Source organism: Ptychodera flava, chromosome 18, assembly GCF_041260155.1.
Source record: "Ptychodera flava strain L36383 chromosome 18, AS_Pfla_20210202, whole genome shotgun sequence".
NCBI classification, from domain to species: Eukaryota; Metazoa; Hemichordata; class Enteropneusta; family Ptychoderidae; genus Ptychodera; species Ptychodera flava.
This window is the reverse complement of record NC_091945.1, coordinates 13,703,051-13,722,150: the sequence shown is the minus strand read 5'-3', so window position 1 is coordinate 13,722,150 and position 19,100 is coordinate 13,703,051.

The following is a 19,100-nucleotide window of genomic DNA, read 5'->3' as shown; positions in this document are numbered from 1 at the left end:
TCCTTGGGACAGCTTGCACTCACACACATTTCAGCCACATATCTCAAAGCATTGAAACAAAACATAGGAAAAACTGATTTTTGAAAGGTTATGCAAATTACCTGTCATGTGATAGTTATGTAAACAATGGTGACATTATTGTAACCAAAATGTTCCCCTATATCTAGGCTTTCCGAAAATATATAATTGACAGGGGTTCTGAGCTTAAAAACCACTAGAGAATTGTTAGCTTAAAAAGGTCAATTTCTTGTCTTAGACCTTAAACATATTTTGGTGACATTGATGTGAAGCTTGTATAATAGATGATTAGTCATCTTCATCAGCATATTAACCATGAAAAACATATCAAAAGTAGCTATCTGTTAAAATTAAAATATCAATAAATAAATTAATGACTTTTTAAATTGATTATAATTGAGTTATTAATAAAATTAATTGATTAAGAGTTAAACTAGATATTTTACTCTATTTGTTGAAAAATAATGCATCCATTTAGCACTTTATCCATTATTGTATTTTGCATTAATTAAATAACACAAATATAAATACCTTAGAGTAATGTGACATTAAAACAAAACTAAGGATCCAAATCGGATACAAGGTGGTGAAAACTTCAAGTCCCATAGCGAGAGATATTTAGAATGTGGGGAAGGACTATCTTGAACCACAAATTGAAACGACGAGTGATAAATAAATACATAAATAAGTAATAAATAAATAAATAAATAAATAAATAAATAAATGTGTTATTGAGTAATTAATTTGATATTATTTATTATTGATTGGTTGCAAGGAAGAATCACCAATTGCATAAGTTGAAAAGGACTTACTTCAAATAGCAATGAGAAGGCAATTGGGGAACACCCAATTTTCAGTGAGAAAGGCTATTTTTTGTAATTTTGAATTTACAGTTTCTCCTTTTTGGTCGTTTCAGAAAATTTTAAATTTAATCAAATGATGATTTACATTAGAAGTTACTCATGGGTTTTCAAACGCTGTTTGCTCACTATGTACCATATTATTTCTCACAACTATTGTATGAAAAATGCTCCAAGACTAGTTTTTTCTCATCCTCTTCTCCCCATTTCCCAAGTACAAAATCTCCCGGCCCACTGCATGTCCTCACTACCTCACAACAAGAACTGTAAGTAGTCCCCGTTTCCCCAGCCAATGGACTGCGCCCTGCCACATATTGTTCTCCCCTTGGTGACACAAATGGTCGAATCCCCCTTCCTGTCTATTCATAGTTTTAAGACACCTACTACAGTCACGCCATTGCCAGGCCCTGTTCTATTTATCATCAAGGAAAAGAAAAAATTGTGCGCTACAGGCCAATTTTTGCAAAGGTTATTAGAAATAAATGTCTACACATTACAGCCCGGCCAACTGCTTTGTTTGGCACCAAGAAATATTTTGGATGCCAAATAAATTGAGTGTCACACGACCGATTATACCTCGACTAGCTAGGTAAATGCCACGTGCTGTATTTGAATTTTAATAGTGGTTTGCTGAGGCCAAATGTAAGTAGGACGTTTCCGCTATTATCACAAATGGATACCTAGAAATGAAATTGTTGCCAAGGGAAATGGTAGATCGTATCCATAAGCAAACCCACATACATATATACTCCCATTGTGCATTACTCTTGAACCAGTTTTGAAATAAAATTAGCCCAGGCATAACTGAGATATCTGCATGAAACTTAACAAAGTGGCTTCCTTATGGCCATATTTGATCGGATCAAAAGATAAATCAATGTGCATTTGTACACTACATTATGATCATCTTTAGCCAACTTTGAAGGAAATCGGCCATTGCATGTCTGCTGAGATATCTGACAGTGTATAAACGGACAAAGATATGTGACAAAAGGCTGCTTTGCGGTCATTTGCATTGATAAAAGAAAATGGCGTGCATACGCCACAGTGAATTATCCTTGTGTCAAGTTTGAAAGAAATCGCCCAAGCATGTCTGAGATATCTGCGTGAAAGGACGACGGGCAGACACAATCTAATCTCTAAGCGCCTACCCTCCCGGATCTTCGTCCATGTGGACAAAAAACATGCAAATAAGGGCGTGGAGTCCATATCTGTTGTATATTATGTAAATATGGTGGATCATGTTGCAATTTGAACTTTGACTTCGCTCCTCCAATTGCCAACAACTATTAAGCTTATTACGCAAGATGGAACGACCTTTACACCTAGTTTAATACACGAATGATACATGAAGTTAATGGTCAACTAAAACAAAACAATCTGTTTTGATAACATTTCATCAGTAAGTTTCATCTTTAATTTGACGTCCGATGGGGTTTGAGCCAGAAAGCAAGTTTGAAGCGTTCATATTGATAAAGTAGTTCTGCATTGAAAGCCTATCCATTGTAGATACACGACATGTTCTCCAACATTGCACTTCTTCGAAACTAAAGCGCGAAAAGCTCATATATTTCGTGTACACGTCAATCAAGACGACCGACCTTTGATAAATAAATTTTCAAACGCAAATTTTAGGGCAGATTTTATCTCTTTTGATCAAAGCTCATTATATATAAATCTGATACATATGATCTCATAACTTTCAAATTTGGCACGTGCGTTCTTTAGGATGCCCTTAGTAACTTCAAACTTTGATTATGTCGCTACTTTGATATGTGCAAAATGAGTGTTTAAATTTGCGTCAGTTTTCTTGTGAAAATGATTAAGAAAAGAAAAAAAAACAGCGAAGGTCAGAGGTCACTTCAGTCATTTGTTTCACGTTGCACTGGCTATTTGCTTAATTTCATGATAAAAATGCTTGCAATTGTGTCTTCGAGTTGGCTTTAAAAGAAAGTACTATTTTGTCGAACAAAACTAGAACATGCCAGTGCCTTTCTCAGTTCTGCTTGCGACAAGACGTTTGAAATGAAAACATCCACAGTAAATAAAAGAATCATAAAAAGTTGTTCTTTCAAGGGTACAAAAACCCGCTAAAAACAAACGAAAATTCTCAGTGCTCTCCAACACAGGTTATTTCCTAATCCTGATTACGGGTCGACCTGGTTTCTTTATCGCTGTCTTCATACTTTTTTCAAAACAGCATAACCAGGAAAAAACGTCAAAAAAGGACCAAAGCTTACATGTTTTGTCGCTGACACTATTATGCACACGGTAGGAAATGTCATGAATACAGAAATGTTTCTGTGAATCAATTGATGAACACACACCCTTCGTAACCTTTCCTGGTTCCTACCTATGCTTGTCATCGATATACAACTTATGACCAGGATATGTCGGATATGTTTCCAAGGTGATGCCTCCGCTAGTTGAGGATGTCAACCGAACCATGACGCCCCGAATGATGATAAAAGTCTGACAATAATGGAATTGATAACAGCGCGGTGAATATAATCATGACACTTCAAATAAGAAACTCTGTAGGAAATTTAAGCCTCCGTTGTCATATTCGTCCACTGTTACAAGTGTAGGTGAAAGAGTGTCTGACGAGGAACATTTAATGGAATTTATTTGTTTTGCGGCCTGCTAATTACAGCTCCTTCACTATCTTTGAGTAGGAGTCGCTTATACAAAATGATTCGTTTGTTTGATCGATGTCTAGTGCAAAGAATGTTGAAACGTACGGTTTTCTGTTAAGTAGAAACTTTTTGGTCACCTCGTTCAAACAAAAATAGGTTTTAATCTATATCTATGTTTGTTATTCATCGCATGTCTCATGTCTAGTTCATCGGCCTTGTTAGATATCTACTTCTCCAGTTATTTGCGATTTGATCAAGCAATTGTCAACACGCTCAACTATTTATAATAGAAATTGGGCAAAACCAATGGAAAAGCGAAACTAATATTATTTCGTTGTTCCTATACTACATCTGAGTCTGCCAGCAAGCACCGTCACGGTCACTTTAAATTCCATATGATGTCAAGTAACGAGTGCACCGGTCACACATTATCTAAGCGCCAATCGCATTGTCAACATTTGTGACGTAATATCTCCCCCTCCCCCGTTATCATGAGGGGCTGAATGCCAAGACAGATTTTGCCACGTAGTCTTGCTGCACAATCTCGCGTAGATGCAAATTATGTCAGCATCGCGGCACGTTGCCACAGAATAGTGTTCACAGCATACATTTTCTCACGGTAACCGTGGGGACGCTAACGTTGGGTAACAGACACTTCGTGTTCGTGTCGGCTACATGGACGATCTGCCCAACGTTCTGGTCGTTGGCTATGTAAAAGTGAGCCGAGCCAAGCTTCGCCTGCAGCCATAGTGCATAGCCGGCGAGGGGATGTAAGAGTGTACAGCGGCGTATCGGAGGCGACAGAGGCTGAGCCTACCTCGTAGTCTTACAGAGCAATGACAGAAGAGGATCGATGTTTGTAGCGAATTTCAAAGCACGCTTTACACATATAGATGCGATACAGTAGAGCTTGTAACTTATGGATGTACAAATATACATTTTTGTACATCCATGTTGTAATTAACACTTACATATCCGCTCTGTGCAGTATTAGACTCTAGTCTCTAGATTCGCCTCAAGTGCAGCCGTGAAGATGGAGCTTGTGTAAATTTCTTTTCTTCAACTTGGGGTTTGCTTAGCCAATGCTACTGTGTGAGCATCTCTTCTTAATCATGACATTGACTCGTGTAAATAACTGCTTTAAGAATTTCTAAAAAATTATCAAAATTGCAATTACAAATTACCCATGTAAAAACAAGAGCACTGCTAAAAGAGAAAAGCAGAGGAGCTTACATTTGCAGATTAAACCAACATTACTACACTATGCAATTATCCCAAATTAGTCCCAATCGTGTTTCCGACTATGCAAGCGTTACAGATCTAATTTAAAGACTAAGGTTGATAAAAACATAAAGGGGTCAAAATGTCTTAAACTTTCAAGAAGCTTATACAAGCGGGTTTTTTATTTCTTTTGTGGACACCTGAGAGATTAGTGCTGTATTTGTTCAATTGTTTGTTTCTCAATACTCCAGAGTCCAATGGTCACGCCTGTGGCGTAGTCATGAACAATATGATGAGTAGGTCTGACTGGCAGTGGCACAGCAACAGAAAAGCGGTAGACTTGCCCCAGGCTTGTTACAGTGTGAGAGAACATAGCCGGAATAAACTTCAGAAGCAACCGTAGGGTTGATTGGGTGATCCATGGATTTACGCCCGAGCAATTGAATAGACAAATGCAAAGCGACAAGCAGTCGAGCAAAGTAGCAAAACAAAGTGGAAACCGGGACGCTTAATTGGTGCGGATTGGCTCAGTAATTAGGCGTAGCGTTTGTGAAAACACGAACAGTCAGCGTTCGCACCTGAGACATGTGAGTGCACGTGGAATATTGAAAGACTCTGTCATTGGTTACACGAGTCACGCGACAGCCATAACACAGTTCACACATAGGTCTCACAAAGAAATGCAAAGGAAGACAAAAACCACGAACAACCCTGATAGGCTGCGGATCAATCCTCAGATTTTTGAAACAGACGCCGGTTTGTGCTTATTCTTTGCAAGTAGGGTTAGTACTTAAAATGAATAATGTTATCATTCTTCTATAACGATAAAATAAACAGAAAAGGGTTTCCATCTTAGTGTTTAGTTAGGTAGTTCTGACGTATCTCTACCCCGCGCTTTTTCGACTATAAACGGGCTCCTTTTTAGTCATATTCTGATGATCAAGTTTCGACAAATAACCCGCCAAGAACGTTGGTAGATAATATTGTCATTTTTCTAATGTTTGCATATTTTGTGCTTTGATGTATTCTAACACTAAAAATAAATAGAGAATGCGGGGTTACCGTCCCCACTTTGAGTTACGGGGGGTCCTAAATTAGGGCCTTCCCCTACCCCACAGTTTACAACAAGTGGACTTTTATGACATTTTTAAAAACAAATATATTTAGTGAACACACTACCTGATACTTATCAGCGGAAATTGTCATTTTTCTGATTTAGTGTGCTTTATAGCTATAGAGGTTATAGTGTGCTTTGATTTTATTTTGATAACAAAAATGAAGAGAGAAAAGTTGTGTCACCACCTGCATTTTGGAGTTAGGGATTTCGAAGAACTTTTTTGATGTTAATTTCACAGCCAGCTCGCGACGAAAGAGGCGCTTTTCTAGGTGCTCTCTCACTTTAGAGGAGTGTTCAGATGCATAGTAGTGGGACTGACAGACGTTCCTGTACTGAACATTTTTACTAGTTTTTGCAACGATCAGGTGCCGCCAGCTGGTAAATTTCATCAATTTCGCAAAATCATCACAAAACATGTTTTGAAGGCTGATATATTGATTTTACATATTTTTGACCATGACCTAAAATTTGGAGGGGAAAGTAGAGCTGTTCGTAACTGCCCTCCCACTGGCATACACGGAAAATGTGCCCTCCCACTGAATTTTGATGCCCACTGCCCGCCTCCAGTATCTACTATGATCTGCCCGCTCCCCTCTCCCAACAACAATTCAATCTCCCCACTACTGAAATTCCCCATTGCCCACGAGATGCCCACTGGGCAACCCAGATCAACGCAAAACGCGAGCAGCTAGTAGTATACCTTTGAACATTGCTCCCCTCTAAGTTAGGTGCTTAATCTACTCTCAAGTACTATCAACCACGGCTTTCCCCTCCCTCTACGTATTTTCAGGTACCCGCTGTCAAAATTTTTCTCCCCGCCCACTGAAAATAATGAAATTTCTTCCCCGGCCATGGTAAATATCGATTTTTTTTCTCCCCGCCCGCTGATTAGTTTTTAAATTTGCCCGCTCGCTGAAAAACTGCGCATGAACACCTTTTTGCACGAACAGCTCAATTGGCGGCACCTGAACGATGAACCATATATCTATCGGTTTTTCAGTCTTCGAACAACAAATGGAACTTGTGCACAATCATGAAACGTATTCTAACGTAGATTGTTGTCAGTTTATTGCCGAATCGAATAGGCAAGGGAACGTTCAGATATGCGTACGGGCCGGCCAATTCTTCTTGCGTCTGTGTCAAATTGAGGTAACCGCTACCAACGCACTCCTATAACGACTTCCCGTAAAACATGATGTAAATATCATGACATCCCTACAATAGCTGGTGGAAATTGTGATGGATTTGTGGCTACTTTAACTTGTCTTGTCATTTATAGTCCTTATGAGATGATGGGTATTGCATTCACTGGCATTATAATATGCATACGAGTATTCATACTGGGCGCCATGAATTGAATTTAAATTTCAACAATAACAAGTAGATATATTCCCTGTGAGGTGGAAAGTTCAAACAGCTCGTCAGCACTGCGCAGCTGCCAAGTTTATTGATTACGGTGCACACAGGTGCTTGCAGCGATGTTGGGATAGTCGATCGAAGGCCCGGGATCGAAGTGTGAGGCCGAAGGCCGAACCACGGTACTACCATAGTAGCTCTTCTTCACACTACTACCCAGGTTGGCCTTCGGCCTCACACTTCGGTCCCGGGACTTTGATCGACCACGGAGCAATGCTGCAAACACCTGTGACAATACACGGCGGTGTCATCATCATCTTCACCAGCGTATTACTCTGGCTCATGTCTTTTAATGTCATTTGTTTATATACAGTTTCCAATTGAGGGACCTAAACCTTCAAGGCCAATTTCATGATCTTTTCCCCTCTGACCTTTTTGCCCTTCCAACAGAAATGCCACTCTTTATGGCCGTCTGCATGACAAATTACGTGCCTCGTATATCGAACTTGGCGCGCTCCATTGATGACGTCGCTGGTCGCACATCGTCCGCTAGCACTGGTCGTTAGTTTTCGGGGAGCATCAAGCTGCCAGGACAAGAGGCCTCGGCAAGCGAAGATGCAGGCCGCACAGTCATCATTTGACTAAAAGTGAACCAGAACTATTTTCAACTTTACAAGTTTGTGATTTAATTATAATCAAATTTCATGTTTTATATAGAAAATACGTTTTTAAGCAAACTATGCAAAAACATTCGATGAATAATCGTTCCCTTTTTTACGGACTATGTACCCACGAGACAGCAGCTTACACTTTTGGCCGGCTTGCCCTACCGTAGCCGAATAACTTATGGCAAGACATCAGTTAAGGAGACCATGGCTACCTCTATGATATACAAGAATTTTAATGCTTGCATTCAGACTGTGCATGTCGAAAGTTGAAGACTTAAAACTTTTTCGAAAGCTTTCCAAAATGAAACTGAGAAACTCATTTTGCTCTGTGAATCGAAGTAATTCAGACCGTGACTCTCGGGCGTTCTGGACATATCATCATAACCGTCACCAAGGTTACGTTTTTAACGTTCAACAATGTGTTTGCCGATTGCCGTCAGATGTTCAGCCGACGCGGTGATGAATGGGCCATTCTGTACCACTACACGATGTGCCCGACCCCATCGCTCAACTTAAGCGACCCGCAATCTTCGCCTAACTCTGTGATAAGTTGTGAAAATGCGCTGTTTTCGTGCTACCGGTGCAAGCAGGCCACCTTCTAGACTCTAACAGCCTCTCGCTGGCTTCACCTCAGACCATAATACCGCCCTCAGCAGTTGAGCTGAGCAAAGCTCAGCGAGCCACCAAGTTCCACTACGCACGGCTGACTCAGTGAGCGTCGCTTGTTTTCTAACAGCAAGGCTGGGCGCATAACTGCCTAGCCAACGAAGGGGCTGTGAAAGAGTCTAGCCACCCTCATGCTCAGCTGTACGCGACGCCAACAGCAGTCCTGTCGGGGCTGCAAACACCCTCAGACGATACCTTGTGTCATTACAGGGCAAAGGGATGCATCACACATGACTGTAGTATACGGCTGTAGTATAGGCGCTGCAGCTATAGGAAGCCAGAATCCTCTGAATAAAAAATTATGCGCAGTCACGTAACGTGCTGGATGATATCATTTCATCGATTGTTAGACAATTGTACAAATAAACAAATCGATATTAAAGGAAGACGGGGCCGCAACAGAGTTGAAACATTGTGTCGACTGTCAACAATCCAAACAAATTGTGAAGGCGTCCTTGATAAATGGGCCAGGGTTACGGCGTGAGATACAATTTCGATATTACACATTTACGCATGGTTGTTTGTAGGTATTAAGCGACATAACACATATCAGGACGAGTTACTTTGAACCGCAGTCTAAAATACGGTATTTCTTCCCATTCTGCAATTCAAAAGATGGCATTTGATGCAGATTGAAAACGTATAGGCAATGTCACTCTAAATTGTTATCGGAACGCGCTTGTCGTTTGCTAACTATAACATTCGTACCACATTATCGGTTTTTGTACATGACGAGTTTGTGCTTTAAAACTTATTTGCAATGTTTGGGTGTCATTGTTTCATAACAACACGTATACTGGCGATCACATTTATTTATTATGAATGTATAACATAAATTAACTAAGACAGTTTTTTTGTCGGTTAACAGAAGGTATGGGTGAAATTTATAATCTAATCAGACTTCTAAAATAGAGTTAAGTTAAAACAAAATAACACTAACAGACACTGTAAGAGGGCGCTATTCTCTGTATGGGTTCGGTTACAGAAATGACAGGTCAAGATACGTAGCTCCTTTTCAGACTTATCCTCAGATCTTTTCTTTGTTTCCTCCACATATTCACAGTAATGTAGATTAGACTTTATTTGTTAAGGACATCCGTCCATATGGTGAACTCAGCTGCATGGAAGCTAACCACAACAACGACCGACGGAGTTCTTGTCGCTAAATTTGTATCAATCTTGCGAAAGAAGTCACAGGCCAAGTGCCGTGTAGTCTGTACAGTACTAGATGACTGTTCTCAATAACTGTTCTCAATATTCAAACTCGATGTATGTAGTACTCTGAGTACTGAACGATGTCGACTAGCAACGAAACGGCATGTAGAACGAACTTTGGAACAAGGTCAAGCTACCACTTACCCTAACGAAAAATTATAACCCAAGTTACCATTGCAAAGTATTTTGAATAGAATCGAAATTCTTTGGAGAAAGTTACATATGCTCGCAACCACGAGAAGGCCATCTTCCCTTGCCAAGGCCTGCTGTTCGGGCAGCCGGATGCTTCCCGAAATCAGGCTCCTGTCTGGTTAACGACCGGTGCTGGCGGACGATGCGAGAAGCCAAATGTAGCTGATACATTTTGTCAGGGCTGATGCAATATTTTTGTGGTGAAAGCCATAAGACCGAATTAAGAAGTTTAATTTTGTTTGAAATGCAATTGTACACCCGAAGATTTGCAAATGAGAATAATCGATTATCGAGTGAAATAGAAATCTACATCAATCTTTCTTGTCGCCCAAAATTAATGTTTCAAGTTTGGAATCGCCATTTGCAATCTATGAAGTCATCATTTGACTAATGATTGTACTCTTTTCTTCAGAAATGCCGTACCCGAATCACCTGTTGGAAACACAACTGCCATTTGAATATACACATGGACTCAAGATTTGTGCAAGCTATACAAGACTCTTTAAGTACAGCTGCACTCTTAACTACCATAAAAGGAAGAATTGGACGCTTAGTGATTCATTTGTACAAAAGGAATTTTTTTCAGGTCATAAATTATTGCAGTCCAGTTCTCCAAGAGTGGGAGAAGCTTCAAGCTTTCAAGGACTTTTACATTTGTTTTTGTATATACCTCTAATTGTGTCTGGAATAAGGAGCAGGAAACATAGGCCATCTTGTGCCCTCATGCTTTTGTCTAGTATGCATGTATTTTTGTGTCCCGAACTTGTGGGAGTAGCAAATGCAGAAGAATCGACAGCTACACTACTAGGTAAGTAATGTAGGGTGCACATATCGTGGATATACTTAATTTTCACTCATATAACGGCGATCTTTTAAACTCTAATTAATATCCTTGTGTATATTATTTTATAGTGGTGATATCTCATACCATTGTCCGGCGAGTCTAGCTCAGAAGTAGGACGTAATATTTACTATGCTTGCCGCATTTGTCATGATTTGTCAACATGCCAAACCAAGCCGGCACAAACGTTGTAGGTTCATATCTCGCCTACTAATCCCCCAAACGGTGGTAAAAAATCAGCCGTTTGCCGGATTACAGTCAAAGGTTAGAACGAGTTGACCAAACACAACGAACCCTCCGAAAAGAAATTTTGTCATGCACGCCCTGAAAACGTAAAAATAGATGGTTACACTTGACGATGGCTATGTTGTTATGACATGTTTAATGGGATGCGCGGCACGCCTCACAGAATGATGGTACATTTTATGCTAGACTTGGTTCAAGTCGGTGAATTTTAAACAATTAAAATAACTTATAATAATGTCTCTTGTGCCTTGTGCCTTGTATTTCGTACCAACCTATTCGGAACTTGGCAGCCCAGGCCAGCGATTGAATGCATTACCTTTGAGTCTGCGCAGTAGTGAGTTAGTTTCTGCCGGATTCCGGGTGAAACTCCCCTGTATAGCGTTCACCCCACTCATCACGTTCACTCCACTTACGCGTTTCAAATGAAAACAGAACACAAATCATTGCGTTCACTCCACTCAAACATTCACAAATCACAGACTTGAACCAATCTAATTCTATGCGTGTCTACAAAGGGAAAAATGACACAACAATGAATGATACTCGTAAATGCATGAAATTCTGTGGCAAGCAAATGCCGCGAAAAAATTAACAACTCCATACCAACTCTCTCCGTATTTCATCTATTGCACATCGTTTGCTTCTTGTGTATTATGTTATGCGTGGCGAATTACTTGGTACGTTACTCAGTCGCTTGTTTTCCGATACACGCTGGCCGGCCGTGCTGCAGTAAACACCGTGATACACGCCGGCCGGCGGCCGTAATGTAGTAAACACGGTGTTTACTTCAGCACGGCCGGCCAGCGTGTTTCGGAAAACAAGCGACTGAGGTACTTTATAATTGTGCGAGCCCATCATTACTTTATTATTTGGTAAATGTACGTTATTAATTGTCATCAGGCAGTTTTTACACTGCTATCCAATTCAGATATTTACTATCACTTTGTAACAGAACAGAAGTGGTGATTTCAGAAATAAACTCTTAGGCCAAAAAAAATAGTTTGTTTCTCATCCTAGGCATCTTGCAAAAATGATGCGGTGACGCGGTTTTTTTTTTTGCTGCTACTTTTTTTTTATTCAACCATCAACAACAACGCGCTTACAACATGAGAACATTGGAATGCATGCAGAGATAACAGCAAATTTTTAGCATATCAACAGTGCTGCTTTTTGACTATTAGTGCAGAATGCAGTTTTTATAGCTTTCAATGACATAGTGTACAGTTCTGAATGGAATGTTACAGCACTGTGTGATGTTCAATGTTCTGTCTAGTTCAGTTTTGTATATCATAAAATATTTGTGTTGCTTTGGTATGATCTGAACGGTTTAATTTGTTCTTAGTTTTGTTTTGTTTTTTCATTTTTTTTCGTTCCCTCTCGAGATGCAAAAAAAAAAGGTTGGCGCGGCGGGTCTACATTGACGCGCGCGGGGATGAGAAACAAACTATTTATTTTTTTGGCCTTATATGCGTCTTTCTATTTTTCGGCGGAACGTGCATCTTACTGTAAAACATGTCTTTTTAGCTAGAACATTATTTTGGCTAATTAAGCTAGGTGTGTTAATTCGTTAATTTAAGATGCAGCTAATTCAAACTTTTCTCTATATATACCATGCAATTTGCTGCTGGGAAATTGTGTAACTTCGTACGCAAGATATAAACAAGAGCCTTACATCGCATCTCAAATAAACTGTATCTAACGAGACTTGTATCTTTTGTAAACTTTGAGCATATATATATATATATATATATATATATATATATATATATATATATATATATATATATATATATATATATATTCGTTAGTTTAAGATGCAGCTAATTCAATGCTTTAAAAGTCAAGGGGTATGTGTAGCAACAGTAGCCAGACCAACTATTTTACACCTGTTTAGGGAGCGTTGAGTTTTTACGGCCGGGGGGGGGGGGGGCAAATCTTGTCGCCGGTGTTCAAAAAATATAGACCCCCCTGCATTTTTTGTGAAAAAAAGATGACCCCCCCTTTGTCAGACGAAAAAAATTGATGACCCCCCCCTGAAAAATAACCAAAACCCATATGTCAAATTTACCGGCATGGTTTGGATTTGAACTCTGGTACGCGGCGCACTTTATTCGATGCCAGTGCACAAACTTCTCAGCCACATCCATTGAAACGTCTGTTAATTAGGACGACTGTAAGGCAATTTTTAACTTCATTTCCATAGACAACTCATGTCCATGGACATTGTATAAAGTAAACTTTATTGGAGTGGTTCGCCAAAGGCAGCCCTCCGGTTAAGAGGGTCATGGGCCATTACGTGAAGTCAACTTATTCTAGTGGGCCACCAAAGGTGGCACGCCGGTAAAGAGGGTCGATCATGGCTATTGCATAAAGTAGACTTTACTGGACAGGGCCGCTGAAGGCGCGCGGCCATTACCATTATTCAGTGCGTGATCCCAGGGGTCCCTCAAAATGTTTCTGAACAAGCCGCGGCTTCAATTGGGAAATTTACGGTAAGATTGCCGTGGGGTATTACATAAAGTCAATTTATTGTAGTGGGCCGCCACAGGCGGCCCGCTGGTAAAGAGGGTCAATCATGGCCATTGCATGAAGTAAACCTAATTGGAGTGGGCCGCCAAAGGCATCTGCCCGTTAAGAGGGTCATGGGTAATACATAATGTATATTTATTGTAGTGGGCCGCCAAAGGCGGCCCGCCGGTAAAGAGGGTCAATCATGGCCATTGCATGAAGTAAACCTAATTGGAGTGGGCCGCCAAAGGCGTCTGCCCGTTAAGAGGGTCATGGGTAATACATAATGTATATTTATTGTAGTGGGCCGCCAAAGGCGGCCCGCCGGTAAAGAGGGTCGATCATGGTCATGGCATAAAGTGAACTTTATTGTTGGTATTATGTTTTTGAAAATGTGGTGACCCCCCCTTTCCTACCAGTGAAAAAGCGATGACCCCCCCTTTGCGGATTCCAAAATTATGATGACCCCCCCTGGATTTTGCCGGCCCCCCCCGGCCGTAAAAACTGAACGGTACCTTAAGTTCACTCTTGTTGTCATTGTGAAGTTACTCTGGCTGTTACCACTCCCCCTGTGCAGATTTGTAAACACGCTTATATTGACAAAAACACAGGGTGTTCAGTGGATAGCAAACACTGTCTACACTTCTGTAGTGTCAATGTAATGAGTTTCTAGCAACAGAGTTTGTGCTAAGGGGTTTCCTCATGCATGCCAAACCAAGCCGGTACAAACGTTGTAAGTTCATATCTCGCCTAATCCCCCAAACAGCGGTGAAAAACCGCCGTTTGCCGGATTACAGCCAAGGGTGAGAACGAGTTGACGAACACAACGAGCTTCCCGGAGAAAAATTTTGTCATGTACAGCCTGATAACGTAATAAAAGATGGTCACACTTGACGATGGCTATTTTGTCATGATTGACATGGTTAATGGGATGCGCGGCACGCCTCACAGAATGATGGTATATTCTATGCGTGCCAACAAAGGGAAAAATGACACAACGATGAATGATACTCGTGAATAAAATAATAATAAATAATAAATAAAATAGTAAATAATGGATAAAATTCTGTGGCAAGCAAATGCCGCGAAAAAACATTAGCAACTCCATACCAACTCTCTCCGTATTTCATCTATCGCACATTCTCTGCTTCTGGTGTATTACGTTATGCGTAGCGAATGACTCGGTACGTTACTCAGTCGCTTGTTTTCCGATACACACTGGCCGGCCGTGTTGCAGTAAACACCGTGATACACGCCGGCCGGCGGCCGTAATGTAGTAAACACGGTGTTCACTTCAGCACGGCCGGCCAGCGTGTTCGGAAAACAAGCGACTGAGGTACTTTATAATTGTGCGAGCCTATCATTACATTATTACTTGGTAAATGTACGTTATTAATTGTCATCAGGCAGTTTTTACACTGCTGTCATATTCAGATGTTTACCATCACTATGTCATAACGTTAGAAGCTGGAACTGACGACGAGTAATGATGTGTAACATGAACTTGTTTATTGAATACGGAACGGTGGCTAGGCCTCATGGCCCAGCCACTGATACATCTGTTAGTCCTGTCTCCCTGTGTTAGTGTCTGAGTTAGTCCCTAAGTGAATGTCCTGTCTCGGTCACTCCACAAGGGAGTGACAGTGGTCCTCAGTGTCTGAGAAATGTGACTGACTGAATTCCCTGACTGAATGTGTCTGAGTGAATTTTCTACCTATAGGTTAGTCAGTCGATTTATACAGCATCTTGGCTATGTCGGATACCGACGCCATAAAGAATACAACAAGACAATACTATGATTTCTACCGAAAATAGAAGAGATACAAAAACACAACTTTATGGCAAGCCAAGTATTGCAAAATTCGTGAATTTTATGTTTATGTTCATAAAAAGCATTTTTGTGTTCATAAAAACCATGTTTATATTCATGAAAACCATTTTATGTTCATAAAAAAAACATTTTTGTGTTCATGAAACACTTTTTTGTGTTTATGAATTTTGTGTTTATGTTCATAAAAAACATTTTTATGTTCATGAAAACTATGTTTATGTTCATGAATTCCATGTTTATGTTCATGAATTCCATGTTTATGTTCATGAAAACTATTTTTATGTTCATGAAAACCATGTTTATGTTCATAAATTTTATGTTTATGTTCATAAAAATCCGTTTTTGTGTTCATAAAACCATTTTTGTGTTCTTGAAATTATGTTTATGTTCATAAAGTTTATGTTTATGTTCATGAAAACATTTTTGTGTTCTTGAATTTTATGTTTATGTTCAAGAAACCCATTTTTGTGTCTATGAACCATATTTTTGTGTTCATAGTTTGTTTTTATGTTCATAAAATCTCATGTTTGTGTTCCTGAAAACAAATTATTTTCATGAATTCGATGTTTATGTTCATTGAAAAACATTCATTTGTTCATAGATTTTATGCTTTTGTTCATGAAAAACAATTTGTGTTCATAGATTTCACGTTTACGTGTATGAACCATATGTTTTTTCGTAAAATCATGTTTGCATTCTAAAAAAACATGTTTATATGCATGCACTTTTTCAGCGCTAGGTGGCGCTCTGCAGTTCTCAGAGGTGGCCATATTATGACAGACTGTTTGTGGCCGCAGTGTTTTTACCTCTTCACCCCCGAACACCCAGCCCACAACACCGTCCGCGCAGCATATCCCAAAATCTTAAAACGACACGATGATGAACCATTTTCTTGAGAACAGATCCGTCTTAAGGCGGAAATCGCGCCCTTGGCATACACTGTACAAAAAACTCTCTTGAAGTGTGCATCCGCCCATGGACCCTCGAGAAAAACGAGGGTCTATGATCCGCCATGGTAAGACAGCCATTGATCATCGCGGTGAGAGACAAACTTGGACTTTGCTAAGCCTACAGGTTGTATCGCCTGTTTCTGGGCATGTCTGGCGAAATTGAGGGCCCGACAGTGTAAATTACTTCAGTGTGCACAATCCCCATTCACGAGTCCCAATCCACTTTGGCCAATTCAATTCAATTTAGAGATTGCATTAAATCAGGTAGGAACCTTGCGGTTTACATACGTTTCCTGGATGAAATACAAGGGAAGTGTAATAAGCTCAAGCTGCCCATGGAATTTATCATCTGCATTATCCTTATTAAACAAAAACTCCCTTTGTTGCACTTTGCTATTTCTGGTGGCATTTTCGACAGGGACTGAAATTCGCAACTGACAGTGCGTTTCTGTGTCATCAGTAGCACTGCATGGCAGGGCTGTGTGTTAGGAGGCCGTATAACGCGCCGGTAACACACAGCCCTGGTAACCTCCACAAATGTAATAATCTCCACAAATGTAATATCAACCACAATTGTAATAAAATGCACCCATAAATGTAATATCGTCCATAAATGTAACAAAAATCAACCATAAATGTAATAAAAACACCAACCACAAATGTAATAAATGGTAACCATAAATGTAATAAAAAATCACCCATAAATGTAATACTTGTCAACCATAAATGTAATAAATCTATTTTGTCGTTGCAATTGAGGAATTAGCCCTTAAATATTGATCTATGTAATAAGGAAAGCAACTCCACACATTATTCATTTCTTAATTGCTTACGTTCAGTGTGTTTTGAAAGTGTATTTTACGTTTCCCTGTTTTGTGTACAGAACTGATTAGCCATGGCGAGACACAGCTGTAATCTGAACATCAGTGCAGTCTCTACTCCAGAGTGGGGAAGACTGTATAACACTACGATCCTTTAACGCCGTTTTTTCGAAAATTGCCGTACTTTCTTAATCAATCTCCTCAAATTCGTCTTCAGTGGATAAATTGTGTGGAATAATCGATAGATTGTCTGTATTCCTATGTTGTCCCACTTGAAGTTTGTCCTTCACTAGGGATGTCAGGATGTCTAATTTTGTTCTACTGTGTTCAAGGTAGTGTTCGTATTGTTTTTTACTAGATTGAAATATATGTTCTCGTCAACATGTTTTGTGTCGTAAGTTTCAGTTATAAGGTTTTATATTTCTCTGTTATTTGTTCTGAGTCATCTGTCATAAACTTTGTGTGGTATCACTGGTTGACAAGTTATTTGACGCTTTCTTATTATGTAATTATCAGTGTCTAGAACTCCTGTTCCGCTTCCATCATCTAACGGTTTGATCAGTACCTCGCCGTTTTCTGATAGCGTTCTCAAAGTATTCTATTCTGTGTTTCGGAAAGGAAACCTTGTTTCAGGAAAGTATGCAATAACATTACACTAGTCTTATTAAAGTTATTATTTACTCAGGGTTTACATTGTAGTGGTGCGGCATGGCAAATCCATTGTGCATTTTTTGATAAAAGCACCAAATTTGGCTCAGATGTGTCTTATTATGAGTTGAACAAATTCAGATACCGAGCCACTGAAAATCTGTTGAAGCGTTGCTATGGCAGCCATTTTTCAAAATGGCCGCCAGACAAGGTATTTCTCACCTAGTAAATGTCAAATGCACAACGCGTTGAGTAATTTTGGGTTGAATATTTTCAATTAGAAATTATGGGAAGAGTAATTTACAATTTTTTTCAACTTTTCTTAATCGTCTGACTTGTTAAACGGGTAAATACAGACAAAAACACAATTCATATGCATAAAATGTACAATATTAGATACTATCAAAGGACGACACTATGTCAGCAGTCAAGAAATATTAGGCCATGGGCTAGAGGGGTACATGCACCTCTAGGATATCAAACTGTATTTATAGAAGCCTTAGGATCTGTAGAATACGAAATAAAATTTTAACAGATAAAAGGCATGCAATAACTTTCATGGTTTTGTTTTGAAGAGTACCGCAAAATCACTATTTGCGCATACCCACGTGCATTTGTCTTGTTGTACTACTACATGTCAGTCATCTGCTAAGTTTTTTTAACATAACCTGACTTTTTGGGTATCATTAGAATGGAAATTTATTTGTCTTTAAAAATGACATATGTAATATGCAATATGTACCATAGATTTTTTTATGAAGTAGAACCAAAACTTACCCGATACCCCGAAGTTTGCCGTGCAAATTACAGCTAATGTCAAATTATACCAATGTTTTACCTCAGCATAATACAAAAAGGCAATGCTTTGTATGATATATGTTTTATTTGCTACAGGGACATGTTTATCATGTGAAATAGACTTTTGACAGAAAAATAGATTGGGATGTTATTCTTATCCGATTTTTATGATAATAAAATATTTGTTTCGCTTCGGATATATGTTTGGAAGTTGGATTAGTGTGTACGGTAATGTTTTGTTTGTGTACAGAAAGATTATGGCGAGCCGCAGCCGGACCTCTGGTGTTTCAAAGTTGATTGAGTGGCCTTTGATGCTTGCGTTTCGAAACCCGTATGGTTTCTCAACATTCGCAGTGTAGATTCTTTTCTTAGTTTGCTATTTGTTCTGTGTTGTCACTGTCTACATAGTTGTGTATAAAGCTGAGTGAATTGCCTTTCGTATTCGCGTACGTAATATTTGTAATCTTTTAATGACAATGCCCCGACCTTAAAGTGTCTGGGTTTTATG